This window comes from Bos indicus, chromosome 23, assembly GCF_029378745.1.
Source record: "Bos indicus isolate NIAB-ARS_2022 breed Sahiwal x Tharparkar chromosome 23, NIAB-ARS_B.indTharparkar_mat_pri_1.0, whole genome shotgun sequence".
In the NCBI taxonomy this organism is placed as follows: domain Eukaryota; kingdom Metazoa; phylum Chordata; class Mammalia; order Artiodactyla; family Bovidae; genus Bos; species Bos indicus.
In genome coordinates this window covers 42,774,313-42,789,157 of record NC_091782.1, presented here as the reverse complement: position 1 = coordinate 42,789,157, position 14,845 = coordinate 42,774,313, and the positions used below count along the sequence as shown (strand labels likewise).

The 14,845-nt window shown below is 42.9% G+C and overlaps 1 protein-coding gene across 26 annotated transcripts in view; it reads right to left on the bottom strand.

Moving 5' to 3' along the window:
• ATXN1 (ataxin 1) overlaps positions 1-14,845 on the bottom strand; it is a 426,916-nt gene that overhangs the window by 82,750 nt on the left and 329,321 nt on the right. The gene's annotated exons all lie outside the window — the stretch shown is intronic.

Sequence of the window (14,845 nt, the reverse complement as noted above, 5' to 3'; positions counted from 1 at the left end):
CAATCCATGAACATGGTATATTTCTCCATCTATTAGTGTCCTCTTTGATTTCTTTCACCAGTGTTTTATAGTTTTCTATATATAGGTCTTTAGTTTCTTTAGGTAGATATATTCCTAAGTATTTTATTCTTTTCGTTGCAATGGTGAATGGAATTGTTTCCTTAATTTCTCTTTCTGTTTTCTCATTATTAGTGTATAGGAATGCAAGGGATTTCTGTGTGTTGATTTTATATCCTGCAACTTTACTATAATCATTGATTAGTTCTAGTAATTTTCTGGTGGAGTCTTTAGGGTTTTCTATGTAGAGGATCATGTCATCTGCAAATAGTGAGAGTTTTACTTCTTCTTTTCCAATTTGGATTCCTTTTATTTCTTTTTCTGCTCTGATTGCTGTGGCCAAAACTTCCAAAACTATGTTGAATAGTAATGGTGAAAGTGGGCACCCTTGTCTTGTTCCTGACTTTAGAGGAAATGCTTTCAATTTTTCACCATTGAGGATAATGTTTGCTGTGGGTTTGTCATATATAGCTTTTATTATGTTGAGGTATGTTCCTTCTATTCCTGCTTTCTGGAGAGTTTTTATCATAAATGGGTGTTGAATTTTGTCAAAGGCTTTCTCTGCATCTATTGAGATAATCATATGGTTTTTGTTTTTCAATTTGTTAATGTGGTGTATTACATTGATTGATTTGCAGATATTGAAGAATCCTTGCATCCCTGGGATAAAGCCCACTTGGTCATGGTGTATGATCTTTTTAATGTGTTGTTCGATTCTGATTGCTAGAATTTTGTTTAGGATTTTTGCATCTATGTTCATCAGTGATATTGGCCTGTAGTTTTCTTTTTTTGTGGGATCTTTGTCAGGTTTTGGTATTAGGGTGATGGTGGCCTCATAGAATGAGTTTGGAAGTTTACCTTCCTCTGCAATTTTCTGGAAGAGTTTGAGCAGGATAGGTGTTAGCTCTTCTCTAAATTTTTGGTAGAATTCAGCTGTGAAGCCGTCTGGACCTGGGCTTTTGTTTGCTGGAAGATTTTTGATTAAGACAGCCTTCAGAATGGGAGAAAATAATAGCAAATGAAGCAACTGACAAACAACTAATCTCAAAAATATACAAGCAACTCCTACAGCTCAACTCCAGAAAAGTAAATGACCCAATCAAAAAAGATCTAAATAGACATTTCTCCAAAGAAGACATACAGATGGCTAACAAACACATGAAAAGATGCTCAACATCACTCATTATCAGAGGAATGCAAATCAAAACCACTATGAGGTACCATTTCACACCAGTCAGAATGGCTGCGATCCAAAAGTCTACAAATAGTAAATGCTGGAGAGGGTGTGGAGAAAAGGGAACCCTCTTACACTGTTGGTGGGAATGCAAACTAGTACAGCCACTATGGAGAACAGTGTGGAGATTCCTTAAAAAACTGGAAATAGAACTGCCTTATGATCCAGCAATCCCACCGCTGGGCATACACACTGAGGAAACCAGAAGGGAAAGAGACACGTGTACCCCAATGTTCATCGCAGCACTGTTTATAATAGCCAGGACATGGAAGCAACCTAGATGTCCATCAGCAGATGAATGGATAAGAAAGCTGTGGTACATATACACAATGGAGTATTACTCAGCCATTAAAAAGAATACATTTGAATCAGTTCTAATGAGGTGGATGAAACTGGAGCCTATTATACAGAGTGAAGTAAGCCAGAAGGAAAAACACCAATACAGTATACTAACGCATACATATGGAATTTAGAAAGATGGTAACGATAACCCTGTATACGAGACAGCAAAAGAGACACTGATGTATAGAACAGTCTTATGGACTCTGTGGGAGAGGGAGAGGGTGGGAAGATTTGGGAGAATGGCATTGAAACATGTGAAACGTCATGTATGAAACGAGATGCCAGTCCAGGTTCAATGCACGATGCTGGATGCTTGGGGCTGGTGCACTGGGATGACCCAGAGGGATGGTGTGGGGAGGGAGGAGGGAGGAGGGTTCAGGATGGGGAACACATGTATACTAATTAAATAATTTTCTATTAAAGAAAAAAAAAGAAAGAAAAAAAAATTAGAGATAACTGGCTTATAGCAATGTTCTGGGTGACAACAGACACACAGCTTCATGAGCTAAGAACGACAGAAGAGGGAGACAGAACACACTACTTCTGAGACCCTTGCCACCCGGGATCAGGACTATAATGCATGCAAGGCTTGGCTGGAACACATTTGGAGAGCTGGGTCTCCTTTCGAGTGAGAACGATTTCCATGGGCCCAAGCCTCTCCTGTTCTCATTAATTCAACTTCCAGCTCTCACTGACGTGAAGCAGGAGCAGACATCATCCCTGATATCAGAGCTGGCTCCTGCCCACCCAAGGCTAGAGTCTCCACACTGCAGAAAGCGGAGGGGATGCCGGTACACAAGGAGGTCATGGCCTCAGAGTCACTAAGCTTTGAAGGAGAACGACCTTCCCTCCACCCCACATCAAACGGTATCTTGAAAGATTTTACAATACCCAGAACCTTTCACTGCCAGCCAAATGAAGGAGGTGGTTTGATCCTGGGCTGAATTCAGATTTGCTGATGAAGAATTTTTAATAACTGTTAAAACAACGTTTTGGATTTTGAATATCTTGTTGGATATGCATGCATATGCATACATAGGTGCATGGTGAGTGTATATAAACATATATATACTCACACATATGCAAGTACAACACTCAGAAAGACTGGGACTCTAGTGCGAAGCAGAGCTTTGGCAATCCCAAACCTAGAAGACATCCAGCTGTGGACAGGCATTGCTGCCTTCACAGCAGAGCTGAACACGTGAGACACTTCATGTGGCTTCATATGATGCCAGGCAAGCAGATGGAAGCCCAGGGCCCTGGCTCGTCAGCTCAAAGATCGGGCTTCTGCCGTTCCCTAAGGTGGGGAGAGCTGCTAGGCTCTTTAAGCTAAGCCACTTGTATAGCACATATCTCATGAGTTCCTTCTCATCACCCTTGTCTGACCACTTCTTCATCCCCCTCTGCTCCTCCCCTCAAACTTGCCTGATCCTGAGAGAAGTACAGACAGCAGAACAGCTGGTCTCTGGTGTTGGGGAAGCACAGCAGGACCCTGTGATCCTTGCCTCCCATGCCCTCTGCTTGCCTTCTGTCTGCAGAAAAACTTCAGTTTTTCTGATTAAAAGAACAAATGTAATCAGAGAAGTGAGAACATGCAGAAACAAAGGAAAACAGTCAAAAGGAAACCAAATAATAATACTTTAGTCATTAAGCATAGTCGAGGACTTCCAGTTCCTTCTCAAGGGCTACAGACAGTATTCTGAGCCATATCTTGTGAACCGTTTGGCAGATACTGAAACCCCTACCAGGTAGAACAAGTTAACTACATGATGACCAGACTGTAGCCATGATATAAGCTGCCACAATTCTGAGAATTGGCCACAAAGAAATAGAAATAAACCAGTGCTGGAACTGAAGACTAACCGTACTTAAAACAATTAAGATGATGCTGGTCAGACCACCGATGACCGATTTCAAGATGACTGTATGCTGTTTCTGCATGTAGACCCCTCCCTCCGCCTATAAAAGCTCTGGTCCACTGATGGTCAGTGTTGGGGGAGTTGGCCTCTGGACAAGTGGCCACCCTCCTCCCTGGGTGCAGGCGTCCCAAACAACACAGACTTTCCTTTCCACCAACCTGGGCTCTTTAATGACTTTTGAGCAGCGAGCAGTCAGACCCCACTTTTGGTTACGCTAGGGATGCACAAGACATTTCCAGGCATCGTGTGCAGCTCTTAACATGAGTATAAAGAAAACAAAAATGCTCTCCCTGATATTGTTAAAGAAATATTGATCTTAGGGAAAAAAAAAGCTTAAAACTAATATGACAACACAGTGACACTGGAGGGAGCTCTAAACATCTAGTGATAGGAAAAAATACTGAAATTATGTACTCTTAAAATTTTAGAGAGATGTTTACATTTAGGGGATTGATACTGTGCTGAATTTTGGCTTTTGCTGGTCAATGTGTCCATCCTTGATATGGACTCAGAGCAGCTGACTGTTAGTAATATGAATATCCATGTGTGCACGGGGGTTGGGGGAGCAACTAAAACTTGCCTTGACTTCAGTCCTTGGCCAAAAAAGGAGGCCAATTATTCTTGGCTTCCACAGGACCTCTAAAAAGCATTCCCTGGAAATCTTTTCTTGGAGAGTTCTTTTAAGCAAGAGTATTTAGGAGACAAAGGAAAATAACAACAAAAAAAAGATCAGGGAAAGTGAAACTTGTTGAAACTGGGCACGTTTTGGCTTCTCCTCTTTCCAAAAGATGTTTTGGGAGGACTGTGCCCTCTCGCCTCACCTATGCCCTCCCAAAGCCTCCAGTGATGAAGGTCATGTGGCCCACATCTGCCCTGGGGGCCAGAACCTACCCAGATACCACAAGTTCTGAACCGGCAGGCCACGTGAGATACCGGGCAAGGGGCCCTTTCGACATGCTGGTGTCCCACACGCAGTCACCTACTTGACCTTAATGTCCAAGCTCACAGGAGGAGGGCAGAGGCCGCCTAGTGCAGTCTAGTCCCTGGGTCGTCACTAAGCTGTGTCACCAGCCCCCCAGCCGTACGCATGCTTGTATACACACGTTCCAAGTGGGCTGTTTTCTGATCCACACCCTGTGAAATGCCAGTGCACCCTCTCAAGCTGTTCATCTTTCAGCCCTATGAGTGTGACTACAAAGGGCTGCCGGTGCAGGTCGGAACGTCTGTCCAGCCAAGAAGCACAGGCTCTATCTTATATGCCTGATGATCACTTTTCCAGTCCCCGTCTCTGAGTCTAGGAAAATTTCTTCCTTCATTTAACAATCTTTATTGAACATCTGAGACATTCATCCACTGTGCTAGGCTTGGAAGATGTCCTGGGATTTGTCTAATTTCTCCAAAGAAAGCCTTTCACATTTGGATCTTGTGGAATACCAATTGCCACCTGGACACAGAAAGCCACACTCCAACCTACTGCCCCACCCTGCCCTGGAATAAGAGTCGGATCCACATGTGAATTGCATTTGCATCAGCATTCCCCTACACACATATCAGAAGATAAATCTGCTCCATAATAAGTACATCACAGGCACACAAAACTTACTAGTCAACTTTTGACTCAAGACAGTCTCTATTCTTAAGGAGTCATCTATTTATATCATACTGATAAAAGCCAAAAGTCCTTGCTTGGGCTATGAATGACTATACAGTGAGAGTTTGGACCCACATGATATTTTGTATTTTAATCTGGAAACACCTTTATTTGAATTTCCCAGCCTATCTCCTCTCAATTTCAGTTAATGCCGGTTTGACACCATTTCGCCAATGTCCACTATGATGTCATGAACCTTGTAGATGGAAATCACCCAAGCTATAATTCAAAGCACTCTCAGGGAGCTGAGTACAGAAATCCAACAGACTGGTCATGCAGGAAGCAATAAAACAATCTGGTTTAATAAAGCCTGGGTTTCATAAAACCAGCTGAGAAGCGATCTCAGAGGTGAACCCCGCCAAGTGCTCCTCTTGGTGGCTGAAGCACCAGGCTCCTGGCCGCCATGGTGGACTGGAGGAGACCCAGTCTTCAACCACAACTCCTGCCCTCCACCCCTCCCGCAGACCACGGACAGCACATCCTGTCCCTCTGTCTTGGCTAATTTTCATGCATTTCATGTGCAAAGTCTGCTGATGTCCTTTACAGAACATTCATAAAAGCGGCGCTTGAATGGCAGCGTTTAGTTTACTGGAGGTGAAAGAAGAGACAGCAAATGGGGAAAGGCACTGGCGTCAGGGGGCTGAGAAGGCAATCTGGGCTTGGGAGCGTAAACCCTGCTACCTGCTACTCCGTGAAATGACAGAGCATCAGCCAGCACAGGAAGGAGCATTTACCCCATGCCGTCCGTTTTGGGAAGGGAAAGACTAAGCGTGTTTGGGATGTTTTCTTCTACTTTAAATGCATACGAAGCTGATGGTCCACAGCTCATCTTCTCTTTCTTTTCATCCTCCAGAGGTTTCCTTCTTTCAATTAAAATGACAAGACACCGAAGAAGTGGAACCCCTGGAGGAATGGTGAGGTGGCTAGAATTTTTTGGATCCGTTTTCTCTCTAAATTAATCATACGCCAAAGAACCCAAGTGAAATAGCTTTTCAAGAATCTATAGGAAACTTCGAGCACACCCTACTATGATTCATTCCTAGTCCATTTCTAATGGAGCCATTTCAATATTCAAGGTACTGGGAAGATGGAGCTTGAACTTAACACGTGTACTGCGTTCATAACCTTTGAAGGCATGACTAGGTGTCCTGTTATCTGCCACATGGAATCAGGTTGGTGCAAGTTCACAGCATGAGGTTAGAGGTCGTTCACGGGGAGCTGTGGCTCGGAGAGAAGATGAGACGTGGCCAAGGTCACAGAAGTAGTAGCAATGATGACTGTTAACTTGGCTCAAGTTTAAAAGAAAACATTCCAAAGGTACTATCCTTATCTGAAAGTTTTAATTTCAGGTTAAGGACAAAAACACATTATTAAAATGTTTTTCTTTTTAATTCTAAGATTATGTTTTAATGATGCAAAATAATACGGATGGAATGACTGGAATGTGATATTGCATGCAAACCAACGTCTAGGTCAGTCTGTCCTAAGAATACGTTGATACATGCTCCTCAAAAGTGTCTGCATCACCCTTTGGATACTGAAGATGGTTTCATTTACAACATCTTATTTACTTATATGTCACTTTCAATTGTATATTGCAAGGTGTTTAGTAAAAGCCACGTTTTAAAGAAGTGGAGAAGCAAGGAGGTGACTAAAATGCCAGAGGGCACTATACTGTTAGCAAGTCGAAGAATTAGCTAGAAACCTACGCTCTAAATCCCAGCTCAGTAGCTTCTCACCATTGGCTCCTGTAGCGAGAAGCCCAGCTGGAGGGTATGAGCTGCTGCACACCCACCATGAATCTGGGCAAGTCTGGGTGGTCTGTGACATAAGTAGAAAGACTTTGCATCTGTATAGCAGCCTGTCTGATGAGGCTCATGGCAGAAAACCAACAGTGACCAACACACAGTATCTGAAGGTCAGCATTTCCTGGATGTTCTCAGGGCTGAGTGTCTAAGGAAGGAACTGACTCTGAGCACAGGGTGAGGTGTATCTGCGAGGGATGCTGGGGGAGGGTAGAATGACGTTGATAAAAAGGGAAGTCACGGCGGGAGGACCACCAACCCAGCCTCTTGGAAAGGCTGTAGGAAGGGCAGTGGGGTCATAGTGCTGTGTTTCAGGGTCTATAAAGATAAATTATGACACTCAGGAGGGAGGGGACACATTTCCTGGTCTCTGCTTGGCAAGAGAACAGAAGAATGGCCAATCACCAACCCTTTTGACATCAAAGGGCAGAAACAGGAGCTGATGAAATATTCCAGAAGGGTGTCTGGGGGCCACACCATGAACATATAGGGCAGGATGGAGGGAGGAGGGGATCACTGCAAGCCTGCCAGGAGCAGGGCTGGAAGAAGGTGCTTGGGAGAACCTTGGTGACATCCCTGGAACAGGGAGGAGGACAAGTAGACTAGGGGGTGGGTGGGAATTTGAGGAAGAAGGTATTGACTTACAAGTACCTTAAACGCGTACTCCTCGAATGTATCCTTAGGATGGTGTAGCCTTGTGAAATGTGAGTTACTGTCTGTTCTAGATTTTTAAATAAACTGTAGTTATTTTAAATAATGGCTTTACCAAAGCTGGCTTTCACATTTGCTCCCCCTTCCCACTTCTAAATCCAGTTCGCTGTTAAATGTGTTAATGTTAAGCTGCTGAGTTAAACATTTCTTTCACCAAATTGGTACCCTGAAGATAAAAATGAAGAGTATGATGAGAAAAAAAGAAGATGATGATGATGATGATGGTAATGAAAGTTAATGATAACTTAGGCCTTGCATTCTGACAGGCAGACATGCATTTTTTCATTTAATTTTCAGAATAACCTCTGTGGCTTCAATGTAAGGAAAACGAGGACAGTATGGTTAAGTGAACTTGTTCAACTTCTCACAGTTAATTGGTAGTGGCAGTAGAATAATTTGAACCCGAGGGTATCCAATTCCAAAACCTACTTCTTACCCTGGCCCTTAGCAGAATGTTCGGCACACAGTAGGTGCTTAATAAATACTGGTGACAGAACAAATGAACTGGTTAGAACAAAACGCAGCTTCTAACGTTTAGCCAATCAAATGGCACAGTGCCCTTCATTCTTCATTGAAATTGGTTAAATATACCCCAGTCACTTAACACAATAGAAACAGTTATTATAATCGAACAATGTCACCAGATCAATATTTCCTGCCAAGGGATAAATGACTCTGACTTGCTTTTGACATTTATTTCCCAAAAAACGAACTCCGCTTTGCCCCGACATTTACAAATCAGCAGGAGATGGGTACCCGAGAGGTTGCCTGTTCTCCAGAATTGCCTTCGCTTTTGTCTTCTCTATGCAAAGCACAACAATAATAAAGGCAAATTTTAAAAAAGAAACAAACATGGTAATTGTTGTTATTGTGTACCTACTTGTTAAACCTAGTTAAGAATCTGACTTGCAGTTTGTATAATTTAAAAATCCGGTTGATGGAGGTCTAGGGTTGTTTAAAGACCATTTTAAAAAGCTCTCAGACATGCAGAAGCCAGGCCCTTCTTGGCCCCTTCACCTCACATAGCGTGGTCTGTGGTTTGGTTTCGTGTTTTTTTAAAAAGAACAGTTGGTTTTGTAGACGTTCCACGCAAGTGGACTCCCCCTGCTGGTCTTCTGTGGAAGTGCTCCCTGGACTGACATGCTGAATGACAAAGGTAAAGAAAGCAAAGAGCAGGTTGAAACTGGCTCTACAAGGATGCTTTACAAGGAGCCCTCCCAGAACTAAGCTTAGGTTCAGGCTCTTTGGCTGGAGGGAGGATGTGTGTCAAATTATCAAAAACCTATGATGACCTTGACACGAAAGGGTTCTTATGCTGCTTCCGTCTCATATCTTCTGTGACCCTGGGCGAGTGACAGTCCCAGGCCACCTTCCTCTCTCCTGATGATTACTTTCTGTTTTGAAACACTATGCATCCACTGTGTGCTTAATTGAGGTCTCTTCCCTGAAGGAATTTATAATCCAGCAGATGATTTAAGACCTACTATCATAAGCCAATTAGAGAACCAAACAAGTGATGAAAGGCCTTTCAGGGAAGAGAACCTGAGATGACCTCTGAATAATGCATCTGATTTACGAAGGTGGGGAGCAGGAAGCCATGCCTTGCTGATCTTGCATTGGGATTTCCAGCTGAGACTAACTTCACAGGCTCTGCCTGGCTTTTTTTTTTGGTCATGTAGCAACATTTGGGAGATGACAGTTGAAATAGTGGTTTGTCTAAACCCAAGTAAGGGGATGCCTTCTAACATATGGCCCCTTGCTTTCAGAGAAGCTGACATGCACAAAATTCAGAGATTTAGAATGGTGCAATCCTTTGCTTTGCTACATTTTTCTTTATTTTCTAAAGCCTTCATCATGAGCTTCCTTTAAATTGGGAACCTCCGAAGAACTACAAGTGTATCGGAATCACATATATTCAGGTCATACACGACATCTGTGGAACAGAATGAATTGAAGTATTCTCTGAAGTGTAACAGTGGTTGTTTTGAATGAGAATGACCAACGCTAAAAGATGGGACGTATTTAGAAAATAAAGTCTAAAGGATGCGTGCTGATATTACCCACAGTCTATGCTCTTGAAAATGACTTCTATCAGGCATAATCAATAATACTTAAATCAAGCATAATCAATAATAGTTACATATCACTAGTTTTCATGTCTTATTGACTCTAGGTCTGGCTGTCTGTATTCATCTTACTAATATCACGTTACCGATACCGAATTAAAGTCAAGAGTAGATCTGTAATAAATTAATAGGCACATAGGAAAATGGGAGACCGAGACACCTGCGTATGGGTAATGCTCAGTGAAAGCCCTTGACAGCGTGGTCACTGCTGAGACCTGGAGCTAGCACACCCGATCGTAGCAACGTGGACCTGGTATTTTCCCATGAAGACAAGCAGGAATCCAGGAGCCCTCACCCAGATTCTTCTTGAAGGTAAAATACAAAAGAGCCCTTGCTGACTGCATCAGGATTTAAGAAACGAAGGAGCCTGGAGGGATACAGTGCATTGGGTCGCAAAGGGTCGGACACGAGGAGCATCTGAGCACACACTAGGGAGGGGGTGAGGTAAGGCCAGGAGGGAATGGGAGGAGGGATGCAGATCAATGATGAGGTTCAAGGATGAGGAAACTCCTGCCTGTTATTGACCTGGGAGAGAAATGAATGTCATCACAGTGTGGAGGTTGCTGGTCCACAGTGTGGAGAGAGGGGACCCGGTTTCTAGTGAGTCAGAGTCCCAACTCAGAAATACCTCCTTTCTCTGATTTCCTCGGAGGGAAGTAATTTCTCCAGCCACTAGAATCCAGTCTCTCTTCATTCATAATAGGATTGCACATCGTCCCTGTGTTTAAACTGTTCATATAAGAGTCTTCCCTCCCTATGTAGGCTGTCAGCCTTCTTGAAGTCAGCTTATATGTTTTCATTCATTTCTCTCAAAGTTTAATATATGGAACTATTAAGTATTAGTTGAACACATAACTAAATGTATGAAATACAGGTTTGCTCAATCAAGGCAGCGATGGTAGTTTAGACACTAAGTTGAGTCCGACTCGTCTGTGACTCCATGGACTGTAGCTTACCGGGTCTCCTCTGTCCATGGAATTTTCCAGACAAGCATACTGGAGTGGATGGCCATTTCCTTCTCCAGGGGACCTTCCTGACCTGGGGACTGAACCCGGGTCTCTGGCATTGCAGGTGATCTCCTGCATTGCAGGCGGGTTCTTTACTCTGAGATGTCATCACCTAAGTTAATGTAAATGTTGACTCCTGGAATTGTGAACTACAGAATACAAACTCTGCCAAATAGCAGAGAACTTTCTAAAAGCCTTCCCTCTTGCTGTGCTTGCTCCCTGGCATCTAGTCCAGACCCTGCCTCCAAACACTCTAAGGTAAGAAAAACGTAGCTTGAAGTAAGCCAGGTCTTCATTGGGAGAGCCTATTAAGATGAAAACACAGCCTTGGGCAGCCTGTGAGTCTTTATCTCTGAAGGGTTTACTAACACTGTTACCCAGTCTTCCTTATCGTAGGAGACCATCAGATCATTCTAACTCCATTGCCCACATTCCTCTCTGCCCTGACTTACCCCAGTTTAATTGTCCCTTTCCAGAAAACAAAACAACAAAATCAAACTCCACCAAGTACTTAACTGTATTCAAATATCCATACAATTCTATCTATGGCAACAGTCTCCGTCTTCCAGAAATTTAATTGCCAGCATCCCCCACCTCCACGGACAATAGAAGAAAATGGGCCTCAGTCTCGCAAACTTCTGCACCTCTCAAGGAACTAATTAAATCTCCTAGGATGCCCTCACCCACACCCTAAGAAATTTGAAGGGTGTGCAAAATCCCAACCCAATTCAACGCTCTGATAATAAAAGCCCTTTACTTGATATAAAGCTTCAGCTTGCATTTCTTTGTCTCTCTCCCCCCACAGAGTAGTAAATTTCCAAATTCCCGAAAGGTCATGCGCTTGGCAATGGAACAACAGCGTCCTGAGAGGGAGCGTGTTAGTGAGTGTACTTTTCTCCAGGCCACTCCGCGGGCCTGCTGTCTCTCTTGGGAGCTACAGGCGTCATCCAAGTGGGTGAACGCTGGGCACAGCGGGAGACAGTCTCTGGGGGTGATGGTGGAAAACTCGGTACCTGCACCCAGTGGGGGGTGCAGCAAACCAGATCTTCGGGATTAGGTGCTGTCCCCTGGGGAGCTGCCAAAAGTCCTCCTACCCAGCTCTCAAGTACTGGGGTGAGGAGGTGTCTATTCACAAGAGGAAAAGGGTTCTCCCAACTCCTACCTTGGGAAGCTTGAAAACAAAGGAGAGAGAAGGGAAACAGCACTTGCTGAAATGGCTTAAACGCGCCAATGATCATGCCACGTGTTTCATCCTCCTCATAAGACCCTACAAAGTAGGAACCATTACTCCATTTAAAGATGATCTGAAGCTCAAAAGAACATCCTCAAAATGACACAGCTAGTAATTTACAGATGCAGGATTCAAACCCAGGCCTGTCTAGGTCTTTAAGCCCTGTTGTTATCTCATAGCATGCTGCCTTTCCAAAGGAAAACCTGGCTTTTAGGTGCAAAAGAGAATTTGTTCATTTGATAGAAGGTGATACTCTGAATTCATCCTTTTTGTTATAGACTTGGGTTATCAGATCCACTTATTCTTAGTCTGACCCTCTTGTACTGTGAGCTCTTGCCCATGAAATAGGAACCCAGTAATGGAGGCCAATCTTGCCCTTTTATCTTACGCAACAAATGTTTAATGAATGGATGAATGAATGTGAGTCAGTGGTTGAAAGAAAGAATGAATGAATCTGACAAGTCCATAAGGGGACTGAATCAGCAATCTTGGTCTTTAGTGCTTCTTAATCACTTTTTTTTTTTTTTTTAATCCACATGACATGACATTTCGGTGTCTATAGAGAAAGCCTGGAAGTGTGATACTGGTCTGGGCTTTTTCATTGACACAGCAGCCTGCCTGACACAATGCTGATTTCTACAAGACATTGAACTTAGCCTGAAGCCATGATGTCCTTTGGAAGGATAGAGCCTGAGGAAATAGATATTAAAGAGGTGGCTATCTGGGCAAACGAGTTAATTCAAATTCCTCTCTACATTCTAAGAGTGAAACACATTCTCAAAAAGTCAGCGAGTCAGGAAAACCAAACATTGTTTCATTTTGAGTTCTGAAAATAAAATGCTGTTTATAGAAGAGATGCTTAATTCAGGGGATAAAAATTGAACTGCTTTTTGGGGCCTCGAGGAGCTAATTAAAATGGGACCAGGCAGCAATTATATACTCAGAGGTGTCCCACGGGCCCTTAGATTTCCACAGCTCAGATAATCTCACTCGCGACCATCATTTATTTATACCAGGTGTCGGATACTTGATACAGAAATGGATTTCTACCGTCTCATCTCACTGTTTAGGGAATCCTGGTCAATTCCTTGGCATGTTGTACATGAAATGAGGTGGCGAGACACTAGATCTAACAACTATCAGAGAGCGAGGTTATGCTTATCCAACCAGCTCATTTAGGTATGATCCCCGAAGTTCCCGAAGCCCTGGCCTTCATTCTCTCTCCACTCGGAATTCACGCGAAGCTATTATAAGGAAGCCAAAGATAAAACAGCTTCTGCATAATGAAACGCTAATCCAGGAGTGTGACGCCCACGACACGAATGAACGCTAGACAGAAGATAACAAAATGTCTAGACTTATTCAAACCTGCTTCTCAGAGTTCAAACTCCTATTCCAGGCTTTATCAGCGTGTGAGGCGTCAACTGGTTTAAAGACACACAGCTAAACAACAAGGAGCTAAATCCTGTAGAACCTCTTCAGTGAAGAGGTTTTAGTCAGTGATTTTAGTCATTTTAGTGATTTCATTCAGTCTGTGTTTATCTATCCAAACACAGGAACACCTTCTTAAACCAATAGCCACTTATTGAAAGTAATATACAGTTTTAGGATGATGACTTTTGTCCAGACTTTTACTAAACATATTGGTGGATGGGAATATTCCCTGGTAAGTCTGTTTTTCTGGCTCCTTCAAGTTAACAAAATTGTACCATTTAAAGGTCTGTGGGTTTGTGTTCAGTACAATGGACTGAAAGTATGGCTCTCTGGGTTCTAGAATAATGTTAATATATCTCAGGCATTTTACCAGGAGCCTCATTTCATTCCTATTATAACTCTCCCAGGGACCCAATTTCCTACCTAGGATATCAATCATGTCCTCTGGCAAATTACCTTATGCTTTGATTTCTCCAACAGAAAATGATAATTTTAAAATAGGAAGGATTATGTGGAATAAAAGGATGCCCAATTCATATTAAACTGCAAAACAGTTGGTATATAGGCATATATAATATATAATTTTAACATAAGTAATTTTTTTTTTTTGAGCTTTCAGCACAGGTTCCTACTAGCTATCTATTCTACACATGGTAGTGTATACATTGGAGCAGAAAAGGCACCCCACTCCAGTATTCTTGCCTGGAGAATCCCATGGACGGAGGAGCCTGGCGGGCTACAGTCCACGGGCTCACAAGAGTGGGACACGACTTGGCGACTAGAGAGAGAGTGTATATGTGTCAATCCTAATCTCCCAGCCGTCCCACCCTTCTCTTGCCCCTCTCCATCCACACATTGTTCTCTGTCTCTGCATCTCTATTCCTTCTCTGCAAATAGTTTCATCTGTACCTTCCTTCTAGAATCCACATATATGTGTTAATATATGATATTTTTCTCTTTCTGTCTTACTTCAGTCTGTATTAACATAAGTAATTCATTTTTCTTTTATGCCTTTGTCAAGGCACCTCTTAGAACAATTTCTAATAAACGTAAAAACTGGATTCGAATTTTGGAGATCACTTTGACAGAGATTAGGTATTAATGTAGAAGGCCTCACTGATGTGCACCCCCATGGAATGTACTCATTCACGCTGGGGCTTTAACATTTACCTCTCATTATGCACAGAAATAAAATCTGCTAAGAAAAGTGGCAAGTCAATTGTATGACCTATCACTTTGGCACACATATTTTTATTGTACAATTGTAGATTCCACAGGAGTTATCTCAACATCTAAGTCCTGGTTTTCCCGAGGTAGGTGGGAAATAG